This window comes from Myotis yumanensis, unplaced genomic scaffold (assembly GCF_028538775.1).
Source record: "Myotis yumanensis isolate MYYU_CA2020_CCGP unplaced genomic scaffold, mMyoYum1.0.hap1 SCAF_24, whole genome shotgun sequence".
Taxonomy (NCBI): Eukaryota; Metazoa; Chordata; class Mammalia; order Chiroptera; family Vespertilionidae; genus Myotis; species Myotis yumanensis.
In genome coordinates, this window is record NW_027223775.1 from 3,330,781 (window position 1) to 3,343,359 (window position 12,579).

A 12,579-nucleotide genomic window follows, 5' to 3' on the forward strand; every position below is an offset into this window, starting at 1 on the left:
CATTCATTTGGTTCTTTTTCTGGGGATTCCTTCTTTTCTTTCATTTGAAGGTTGTTTACTTGTCTCCCATTTTAGCTGTCTCTTTGTATTTGCTTCTATGTATTAGATAGAACTTTCAGGCCTCCCAGTCTTTGTTAGATGGCCTTATGTATAAAGTGTCTTAAAGGGTCCAGTGGAGCAATCTCTGATGTCCTGAGCTGGATGCTCTAGAAAAGCCCCCTTGTTTGCATTATTTGGGCTCTGCTGTTGTAATTTAGACTTGATTGTTGGTGTCACATTTGTGGTAGGTCTCTCCCCTACAATGCTCTGCTCATGAAGCTTAAACCCAATGTCATTGTGCCAGCTGGCACTGACAGAACAGAACAAGACACAAAATGAACAAATCAAAAATAACGTGAAAATCAAACTATAGAAAGCAACAACCACAGGAAAGCCTGAGAAGGAAAGTGAAGAGAAAGCAAAGCAAAAAGAAAATAAAAGAATACTAACATACACGTGACCCAAGACTTAGAGAGGATATAGAGAAAAAAGAGAAAGAAGAAGAAGAGGCTAGAGAGTACCCCAACATGGTGGCCAGAAGGACAGAAGCGAGGAAGAGAGTGTGAGTGAGTAAAGGAGTGAGAGGGGCATGTGTGGACATGAGTGATGTGTGTGTGGGTGAGTGAGGGACAGCCAGATCTCGCAGGAGTCTTGGAGCTGGCAGATTGAGCTCTCCTGTATACACAGCCCTCCTACAATAACAGAACTCCTAGGCTTAAAAGGCTTGATCCGGAACCCCCCGCTATCTTGAAGGAGCAGAGGCCAGGAGTGCAGCCACACCAACATGCAGGCAGCCCTCAGAAACCACCAGGCCCCAGGCACCTTTGTAGTGAACCACTCACCTGCCACCCCTGCAGTGAGTGTGGCCCTACCTCACTGCCAGCTCCCAATAGTGACCACAGGCCAGAGAGACCTTTTGTATTGCATCTCTCCATCCACCTGCCCAACCAGGCACTTCAGTGAACTCCATGTGTCAACACTCCATTGCCGCACCAGGACTCCATGTGCCAGCACCCCATATACCAGGTCCTGACTCACCAGGACACCATGTGCCCATTGCGAGCACCTGAACCAGAGCTTCAAGGATCCCATGTGCAGAGATGCAGTGCACCCTGTGGCTGCATGCCTGGCCCCAGTATTTCAGGACCCTGTGTGTGCCTGGTGGCCCATGCCCAAATCCAGCTCTCCAAAACACCTTATACCTGGTACTCACACCAGAACTGGCACTTCAAGAATTTGACATGCCCAGTCCCAGTGTGCCTGTTCGCAGCACTTCGAATGGTGCTTCAGGGACCCAGCTAGAATCATACACCACAACAAGTATACATGTGCCCTGGTGGACCTGCATCAGATAACTGAGGAACCATATCTGTAGGAGAAACAAATACAACTCAAAACAGAGGCAGAGGAGTGATACTAAGGCAGACCCAACATCTGGGATAAGGAGTCCTAGACCATTGGATAACTAGGGACTTCAACTTCTTGGACCTCAAGCTGGTTGTCCAGGAACAGAAAGTGACAGCAAATCACATTACATAGAAACAAATACAAAGACACAGCAAAGATGGGGAGGCAAAGAAACAATTCCCAAAGGAAAGAAAAGGAGGAATCTCCAGAAAAAGAAATATATGAAATGGAGGCAAGCAATTTGTCAGATAAAGAATTCAGAGCAATGGTTATATTAATGTTCAAAAGGCTAGATGAGAATTTCACCAATATGTGTAAGAATCAAGAGAAATGAATAATAACATAAGCTGCAATAAAGAACACAATGGAATATTTTACAGCAGACTAGAAGAAGCTGAGGACCAAATCGGTGAATTAGAAGACAAGGTAGAAAAATAAACCAAAGCAGAACTGCAATTAGGGGGTGGGGGGAAGCAAAACTTAAAAAGCAGAAGGAGAATCTAAGGGAGCTCAGGGACATCACAAAATGAAACAACAACCACATAATAGGGGTGACAGAAGGAGCAGAAGCTGAGCAAGGAAAGGAAAACCTGCTTGAATAAATAATGACAGAAAATGTCTGACTTTGGGAAGAAAAGAGTTACACAAGTCCATGAAGCACAAAGAGTTCCAAACAAGATGAACCCCAAAAGACTGACACCAAGATACATCATAATTAAATTGCCAAATGTAAATGACAATGTAAGAATCTTAAAGGCTGCCAGAGAGAGAAAGAAAGTTACCTACAAGAAATTTCCCATTAGACTATCAAAAAATTTCTCAACAGAAACACATCAGGCCAGAATAGAATGGAATGAAGTATACAAAGTGATGTAAAGAAAAGTCCTGAATCCAAGAACACTCTACCCAATAAGGCTATAATAAATATTAAAGGTGAAATCAGGAGCTTTTCAGACAAAAGAAGGCTAAGGGAATTTATTACCATCCAGCCAGCAATGCAAGAAATGCTAAAGTTAATGCAGTAACAAAAGAAATAGAAAGGAACCAAGATGGTAGTGTAGGTTGCTGCCTCCCACAACCACATCAAAATTATAACTAAAATTCAGAACAACCATCATATAAAACTGCTGGAAAGCTGGCTGCCCTACAACTAGAGAAGTAAAGAAGAGAGCACACTGAGACTGGTAGGAGGTATGGAGGCACAGAATGGGCTGGGCTGGCACCCACATGTGCCACTTTTTTAATCAGGAGGGAGATAGTCTCTTTGGAGGCCACCCATGAGGAGCCAAGGGTCCCAGGCCCCAACATACCCTCAACCAAGGGTCCCAGAGCTTGGAAAAGAAGTCCCTATGGGCAGTAAGAACTACAGGCAGTAAAAAACAATGCAGATTGAGGCTCTGTGACATAGAGGCTGCTGGAGACCTAGCATTTCCTCTTAAAAGGCCATCACCATGAACTGAACTTATAAGGTACTGCTTCCTCAGAGCTCTAGCACCAGGATGAACCTCTGGAAAAACAGACAAATATAAGGAGAAACTGGATTATCTGGTTTCAGGACAGGAACTTAAGGGTGGCTACCTCCCAGGCAGAAGTGCTCACAGAGATCATTGTTCCTATTCTGGGATGTCCCCAGTCGCAGGACTGACTGGCAGCCATTTCTGTTTGCTCCACCTGGTGAATCCCTAAGACCCTGCTTCATCCAATTTACAATCCCACCCAGTGGCTTTTGCATATGAATGATCTGTCCATTCTCAGACTAAAACTCTGTCAAACAAGCTGCAGCTGGGTCTGGGAGCCTCAACCCTATCAATAAAATGTCCAAGATCTGGCACCATCATGTCTTTCTTCATAGCTGGGCCTCATCTGGGTACTTCCAATCCCAATACAAAGAGGAAGAATCTGAAGATCTCTCTGTAGCTTCTTCTGGGTGGCCCCTGGGCGTGGTTGACTTTGCACCACTTTGGATACCCAAGAGCCAGTGTACCCAGTGGTCAGTGTCAGACCATACCAGATTACAACTCTTCACATTCATAAGTGACACCACTCAAAGGTCAGACTCAGTGAGCACCAAAGCCCCATTGAAGCTAGTCCTGCTCCATAGGGATATCTTCTGCACAGTAGCACTCCCACTACAGTAGTAGCTGATTCTACAGCTAATTGGCCTAGAAATTGATTCCCCCCAGTGACACCAACAGCAAGCAAGTCTCAACTAAAAGATTGTGCTCAAATCCAACAACAGGGTGTACCTAGAGTTCCCAGCTCAGATAAATGGGGACACTGAGCCACAGGCCTTATGGAACACCAACTACACAAAGGCACTATACCAACTCAAAGAGAAATAGCATAGAAACAAACACAGAAAAGCAGCCAAAATGCAGAGACAAAGAAAAATGTCCAAATGAAAGAGATGGAAGAAAGCAAACTACTGGATATACAGTTCAAAAACATGGTTGTAAGGTTATTCAAGAATCTTCCAGAAACCCCCAAGAGACTTAGTGAAACTTTCAAGGATCATAGTGAGAATGTCAAGGAAAAAAAGCCGGGCGGGGGTGGGGGGCGGAGGAGGTCTGAAAAGATGGCGGCTGGCAGGACCAAGGTGAGGAATAGGAAGTGAGTGAGGGGATGAAAGGAGAGTGTGTGGATGTGTGTGGTGTGTGTGTGAGTGAGTGAGGGACAGCTAAATCTGGCACGAGCAGCAGAGGCTGGCAGACCAGGCTCTCTGGGACAGGGAGAGACTACCACTACTGCAGACACCCCCCACCCCCCAACCCAGACAACCAGACTTGGGCACGGAGCCCATGCCACCTTAAAGGGGAGAGCGGCCTCGTCTAGGAACTCATAAGCACCACCACCCAGATAGGCCTTGGACTATACTGCCCACAACCCGGCAACCACTCCAGCCAAAATCCTGCAGCCCCACCCATAGACCTGCCGACCCTGGGAACTCCACCTCCAAAGGAGAACCACACCCAGAGCAATAAGTGCAGCTTCCCCCTCCCCAGCGGCAGACCTCCAACATTGCATTCACGCATCTCCACCATGCAGGTCTTTGAGGCACACCCCTCCATAGACTTCTCTTAGGAGTCACTGTAAAACCCAGCTGGAAGTGATTTTGTACAGACACAGGCACATTGCCCCCCAGTAGAAATTCTGAATTCCCTCTGCCTGAATAACTTCCCCCACACACCCAGCTGTGCAACATTAGTGCCAGGAACATTCAGTGACAGGGCCCATCGAGCACGTCAGAGCTCATTACCCCTGAGCCCATCTATCCACAGGGCACTTTGGGAAGCTGCAGTGAGCCTCCGCTGGGTCCAATCTTGGAGAAATAGGGATGCACTCTCCTGGGCAGTAGAAATTTTGAGTTCACCCATCCTGGATACCTGCCCAAAGATGCCTCGATTAAGCGTGCTAGGGCCCTTCAGAGTGCTTCGTGAACCTGCGCTAGCAAACTCACTGCGGGTGCTCCTGGGTGCCGCCACTGGGAAGGTGAGCCTATCCACCACAGAAGCATCAGCAAAAACTGAGTTTCCCCAGGCCACATCTGTAGAACTCTGGACACTACAGTTGCATGCTTTTCCAGCATGCAGGTCTCCCAAGACCACCACTCCACAGGCAGCCCTGGGGACCTGCTGCGAGCCCTCCTGGTCACACACTTAAACAGGGGTGCACTGCTGGGCTGTAGAAATGCTGAATTCTCTCTTCTGGGATACCTGCCCACAGACACTGCAATCCAGTGGCTTCAGTGCCAGGGTCCTTCAGAGTGTGTCAGTACACCCTACTGGCAAACACACCACAGATGCCCCTGTGAACTGCCGCTAGGATCCAACCATGAAGGCAGCAGCAAATGCTGAGTCTGCCCACCCCACAACTACATAACAATGGACACCACAGTCACGCCTTTCCAGAACACAGGCTTCCTGAGCCCCAAGACCCCAACAGATGGTTCCTGCGTGCCACTGTGAGTCCCTTTTGAGCATGTGTAATTTCAACCAAGGGCACAAGACAGCAAAAATTGGGATACCCCCTCCATGGTTGCTGACTTCTAGAGACCTTGGTTGCACCTTCCCAGCTTGCAGGTGTACATCAAGAGAACCCAGATAGCTCAAGTAGGGAGCTACACTAGACTACCAAACCCAGGAGACCTGAGAGGTCACACCAGTAGCACCATACCCCCCCAAAAAAACTGGGTAGCAAAGCAATTGGAGCTACAATTAAAACATTACAGCAAAACATGGGAAGACAAAAAGCAATCCACAAAGGAAAGAAAAAAAAGGAATCACCTGAAAGGGAGTTAAATGAAATTGAGACTACTAGCTTATTCAGAGTAATGGTTATAAGGATGCTCAAATGGCTGGATGACAAATACACACAACTCAATGTGAATTATAAGGAGCTGAATGAGAATGTCACCAAGATGAAAAGGAACCAAGAGGAAATGAAGAACAACATAGCTGCAATAAAGAACACAATGGAAGGATTAAACAGCAGACTAGAAGAGGCTGAGGACCACATCAGCGAATTAGAAGACAAGGTAGGAAAAAACACACAAACACAGGAGCAACTGGGAAAAAAAAACTTAAAAAGCAAGAGGAGAGCCTAAGGGAGTTTTGGGACAAAGCAAAATGAAACAACATTTGCTTAATAGGGGTACCAGAAGTAGAGGAGGAGAAGCAAGAAATAGAAAACCTGTTTAAAGAAATAATGACAGAAAATTTCCCTGATACTGGCAAGAAAAAACTATGCAAGTCCAAGAAGCACATAGAGTGCCAAACAAGATGAATCCCAAAGATCAACACCAAGACACATCATAATTAAATTGGCAAACACCAACAAAGTAAGAATCTTAAAGGCTTACAGAGAGAGACAGAAAGTTACCTACAAAGATCTCCTATTAGAATATCAGCTGGCTTCTCAACAGAAACACAAGGGGTGAGAAGGGAATGGAATAAAATGTACAAAGTGATGCAAAGCAAGGGAATAAATCCAAGAATACTATATCCAGCAAGGCTATCATTCAAAATTAAAGGTAGAATCCGAAGCTTTACAGACAAAAAAGGGCTAAGAGAGTTTATTACCACCAAGACAGCAATATAAGACGTGCTAATAGGACTGCTGTAAAACGAAGAAACAGAAAGACAAGAAGAAACACAAACATTAATAAAAATGATGACAAACAAGTATTTTTCAATAACATTAAATGTAAATGGATTAAATGCTCCAATCAAAACACACAGGGTAGCTGAATGAATAAGAAAACATGACCCATATATTTGCTGTCTGCAAGAGACCCACCTCAGAACAAAGAATTCAAACAGACTGAGAGTGAAGGGATGAAAAATAATTTTTCAGGCAAATGGGAATGAGAAAAAAGCTGGGGTTGCAATACTTATATCTGACAAAATAGACCTCATAGTGAAGGCCATAACAAGAGATAAGGAAGTCCACTACATAATACTAAAGGGAGCAATTCAACAAGAAGATATAACTCTGGTAAACATAAATGCACCCAATACAGGAGCACCCAAATACAAAGAACAACTTCTGGAAGATATCAAGGGAGAGATCAATAGCAATACAATCATAGTAGAGGACTTTAATACCCCACTGACACCACTGGATAAATCCTCTAAACAAAAAAATATCAGCAAAGAAACATCAATCCTAAGTGACTCACTAGATCTGATGGACTTAATTGATATCTTCAGAATATTTCACCCCAAGGCTACAGAATATACATTCTTCTCCAGTGCACATGGGATATTTTCAAAGATAAACTATGTATTAGGACACAGGCAAAGTCTCTTCAAATTCAAGAGAATAGAAATCATAACAAGCATTTCCTCAGATCACAATGGCATAAAACTAGAAATCAACTACAATCAACACATTGAAAAAAATCAAACACTTGGAGGCTAAATAGCATGCTATTAAACAATGACTGTGTTACCAGAGAGATCAAAAAAAATAAAAAGCATTCTAGAAACAAATGACAATGAAAACACAACAATCCAAAATCTATGGGACACATGAAAGCAGTCCTGAGAGGGAAGTTCATAACTCTACAGGCCTACCTCAAAAAACAAGATTATAAATGATATAACCCTACAACTCAAAGAGTTAGAAAGAGAGACACAAGAAAATCCCACAGTATCCAGAAGGAAGGAAATAATAAAGATCAGAGCAGAAATAAATGACATAAAGAACAAAAGAACAGTACAAAAGATAATGAAACCAAGAGCTGGTTCTTTGAAAGGATTAACAAGATTGATGAACCTCTCATCAGGCTCACCAAAAAAGAAAGAGAGAGGACCCAAATAAACAAAATTAGAAATGAAAGAGGTGCAGTAACAACTGACCCCACTGATATACAATGGATTGTCAAAAAATACTACAAAAAACTTTACTCCAACAAACTGGACAACCTCGATGAAATGGACACATTCCTAGAAAAATACAAGCTTCCAAAACTCAATCAGGAAGAATAAAAAAAACTTAAATAGGCCAATAACTACTGTTGAAATTGAGAGAGTAATGAAAAAGCTTCCAGCAAACAAAAGCCCTGGACCAGATGGTTTCACAGGGGACTTTTAACAAACATTCAAAGAAGAACTAAAGCCAATCCTTTTTAGACTATTACAAAAAATTCAACAGGAAGGCACACTTCCAAGCTTTTTCTGAGAAGCCAGCATTACCTAATCCCAAAACTAGATGACACCACAATGAAATACAATTACAGGCCAATATCCCTGATGAACATAGATGCCAAAATCCTCAACAAAATTCTAGCAAACCGGATCCAGCATTACATTAGAAAGATCATACACCATGACCAAGTGGGATTATTCCAGGAATGCAAGGCTGGAACAATGTCTACAAATCAATAAACATGATACATCACATAAACAAATTGAGAGACAAAAGTCACATAATCATTTAGATTGATGCAGAAAAGGCATTTGACAAAGTTCAACACCCTTTCTTGTTAAAAATTCTCAGCAAAGTGGGAATAAAGGGATCATACAAACCCTTATATGACAAACCCACAGCCAACATCATACTCAATGGGAAAAAGCTAAAACCATTTCCCTTAAAAACAGGAACAAGACAGGGATGCCCCCTCTCACCACTCCTGTTCAACATAGTCCTAGAAGTGCTAGCCAAAGTGATCAGACAAGAAGAAGAAATAAAAGGCATCCAAATTGGAAAAGAAAAAGTAAAATTGTCATTATTCGCAGAAGACATAATACTGTACTTAGAAAACCCTAAAGACTCCATCAAAAAATTATTAGACCTAATAAATGAATTTGGCAATGTAGCAGGATACAAAATTAATGCAAGAAATCTATGGCATTTCTATACACCAATAGTGAACTGACAGAAAGAGAAATTTAAGAAAAAGTCCTATTTACCATTGCACAAAAAAATTAAGATACCTAGGAATAAACTTAACTAAGGAGGTAAAAGACCTCTACCCAGAAAACTAAGAGATATTGAAAAAAGAGATAGAGGAAGACATAAACACATAGAAGAATAACGTGTTCATGGATTAGTAGAATCAACATCATCAAAATGTTCATGCTACACAATCTAGAGAGTCAATGCACTCCCCGTTAAAATACCAACAGCATATTTCACAGATCTAGAAAGAACTCTCCAAAAATTCATCTGGAATAAAAATAAAAACCCCAAATAGCTCCTGTGATCCTGAGAAAGAAGAACAAAGTAGGAGGGATCTCAATACCAGATATCAAGCTGTATTACAAGGCACTGTTCTCAAGACTGCCTGGTACTGGCACAAGAACAGACAAATAGACCAATGGAACAGAACAGAGAACCCAGAAATAGACCCAAGCCATAATGCTCAATTAATATTTGACAAAGGAGGAAAGAGCATACAATAGAGTCAAGACAGTCTCTTCAATAAAAGATGTTGGGAAATTTGGTCATACACATGCAAAAAAATGAAACTTGACCACCAACTTACACCATACACAAAAATAAACTCAAAATGAATAAAGGACTTCAATGTAAAACGGGAAACCATAACAATATTAGAGGAATCCACATGTAGCAAAATCTCAGACATATGCCGAAAAATTTTCTTCACTGAGATAGCTCCTAGGGCAATGGAAACTAAAGGGAAAATAAACAATTGGGACTATATCAAAATAAAAAGATTCTGCACAGCAAAAGAAACCATCAACAAAACAATAAGAAAACCCACTGCATGGGAGAACATATTTGTCAATTATATCTCTGTTAAAGGTTTCATCTCCAAGATTTATAGGGAACTCATACAACTTAACAAAAGGAAGATTAACAACCCAATAAAAAAATTGGCAAAGGACCTAAATAGACACTTTTTGAAAGAGGACATACATAAGGCCGAGAGACATATGCAAACATGCTCAAAATCACTAATCATCCGAGAGATGCAAATCAAAATGACAATGAGGTACCATCTCACACCTGTCAGAATGGCAATCATCAACAAATCAACAAATGGCAAGTGCTGGCGAGGATGGAGAGAAAAAGGAACACTCATGCACTGCTGGTGGGAATGCAAACTGGTTCAGCCACTGTGGAGAACAGTATGGATTTTCCTAAAAAAACTAAAAATGGAACTTCCATTTGACCCAGGGATCCCACTTCTAGGAATATATCCCAAGGAACCAGAAACACCAATCAGAAAGGATATATGCATCCCTATTTCATAGCAGCACAATTTATAATAGCTAAGATTTGGAATCAGCCTAAGTGCCCATCAGTAGATGAATGGATTACAAAACTTTGGCACATCTACACAATTGAATACTATGCTGCTGTAAAAAGGAAGGAACTCCTACCATTTGCAGCAGCATGGATGGAGCTGGAAAGCATTATGCTAAGTGAGATAAGTGAGGCAGAGCGATAAATATCAAATGTTCTCATTTGTGGATTATAATGAACAACATAAACCAATGAACAAAAACAGATGTAGAGACAGAAAAGAATCAATCAGATGATCAAAACTCTGAGGGAGGGTAGGAGAGGGAAAGAAAGAGGGGAAGAGATCAACCAAAAGACTTGTATGCATGCATATAAGCATAAACAATGGATGTGGACTACAGATGGTTAGAGTGAGGGCAGGATTTGGGGGTTGAGGGAACATTGCGGGGATAAGGACACATTTGTAATATCTTTTTTTTTTCTTCAGGCTCGGAAACTCTTTATTCTGGTTGTAGCAGCTTATGATGCAGGTGCAGCCAAACACAAGCTCCAGGACACACTGGACACAGACTTACAACGTGTGCTTCCAGTTGCAAACATGGAACAAGAATCTACACGGAACAGATAGAAACCGCGCACAGACCAGGGCAGAGCTCTGTGGTTAAATTATACACTTTGTAGATACTATACCGACTTAAAGTTACACATAGACCAGGAAATATCCATCAGTTCATTCGGATCGACAGACCCTCTGGCGGGGCCGCTGAAGACCAACCGGACACGCGGAGGAAACCCGCCTGCGCCGAGCGGCTCACTGGTGGGCACACTGCACACCAGGGCCGTGGTGGCTGCTGCTCTCCTCATCAGAACTGTTGTTGTAGGCCTCGTGCCTCTGCCCGCCTCCTGGGCCCTGCGTGCCATCGAATTCCTGAAGCTCCACCTCCTCTGTGTCCCCGATGATGTTCGGGACTTCCGGTCGGGATGGCAGAAGGTCTTCTAGTTCGGAGAGCTTGTCGGGGCTGACCCAGTTGTTCTCAGGGAACTGCACGTCGAACTTGATGTACAGGTCGCCTTTCTCAAAGGGATTCGGATACTGCGGCATTCTGTCATCTCGAACCACCCGGAAGCACCACGGGTGGATGACTTTGCTGGGCGGGTACTTCACCACGATTTGACAAGCATCGAGGTGCTTGAATGTGAACTGGAAGCCGCAGAGCGCCTCTACGAGGCCTATCTTGTACGTCATGTCGTTGCCTTCCCGCTAGAACACCTCATGTTCTTTCTCTGGCAGCAAGAGAACAATGTCTCCCGGCTCCACTCCGGGCGCCTGGTCTGCCTCCCCCACAAACTTGATCCTCTGGCCGTTCTTCATGCCCTTGTCCACGTGGACTTCGAGGATCTTGACTTCTTTAATCACCTCCTTCCCTTCGCACTTTTTACAGCGGCCCTTCTCGTTAATGACCTCTCCTTCTCCGTTGCAGTCGGAGCACAGGGACTGCATCTGCTACACCATCCCCGGGGCCAGCTGCCGGTCATGATGCAGACACCGCGACCCTGGCAGGCGCTGCACTTCTGAACAGCCCCTGACTTTCCACCTTGGCCATTGCATGCACTGCGGAGCACATTCTTGCTAAGCTGTAGTTTGGTGGTCTTGCCATTATACAGATATTCTAAAGACACTTTGAGTGAATGCATCATATCTTCTCTTCTTCTGCCATTTCGACTTATACTCTGCTTGCCCATGAAGCCAAACAGTCCCCACCGAAAATGTGAGAGAAGATGTCATCCATGCCACTGCCTCCGCCGTTGCCTTCCCAAAGGCCTTGCTCTCCATAGCGGTCATATAACTCACGTTTCTCAGGATTTGACAGTACTTCATACGCAAAACTTATTTCTTTGAATTTGTCTCCAGCATTTGGATTCTTATCAGGGTGGTATTCCTTGGCTAATTTTCTGTACACCTTCTTCAGCTCATTCTTGCTGGCGCCAGGCGGCAAGCCCAGGATATCGTACAGCTTCGTGTCAACCACGCTCGCCATGGCAGCCGGCCGGGTGGCACTCGGGCAGGAAGGCAGCACGGTGGCAGCCCATTTGTAATATCTTAATCAATAAAGGAAAAAAAGTGAAAAAATAAAAATAAAAATAGAAGTTTTCCTCAAAAAAACGGAAAAAAAAACAGTCCAAAATTAAGCATACACTGACTGAAATAAATAATAATATACAGGGATTTAATAGTACAGTAGAAGATTCAGAGAATCTAATCAATGATTTCAAATATAAAGAAGAAAAAAAAAAAAAAAGAACACCCAACCAGAAGAGCAAAAGGAATAAAGAATCCAAAAATATGAAGACAGTGTAAGAAGCCTCTGGCCCAACTTCAAGCATACCAACATCTCAATTATGGGGGTTCCAGAAGAGAGA

General features: G+C 43.3%; 1 pseudogene; it reads right to left on the reverse strand.

The window, feature by feature from the left end:
- Nucleotides 1-10,969: 10,969 nt before the first annotated feature.
- On the reverse strand, nucleotides 10,970-12,197 carry LOC139000559 (dnaJ homolog subfamily A member 2 pseudogene; annotated as a pseudogene).
- Between the last annotated feature and the right edge of the window lie 382 nt (nucleotides 12,198-12,579).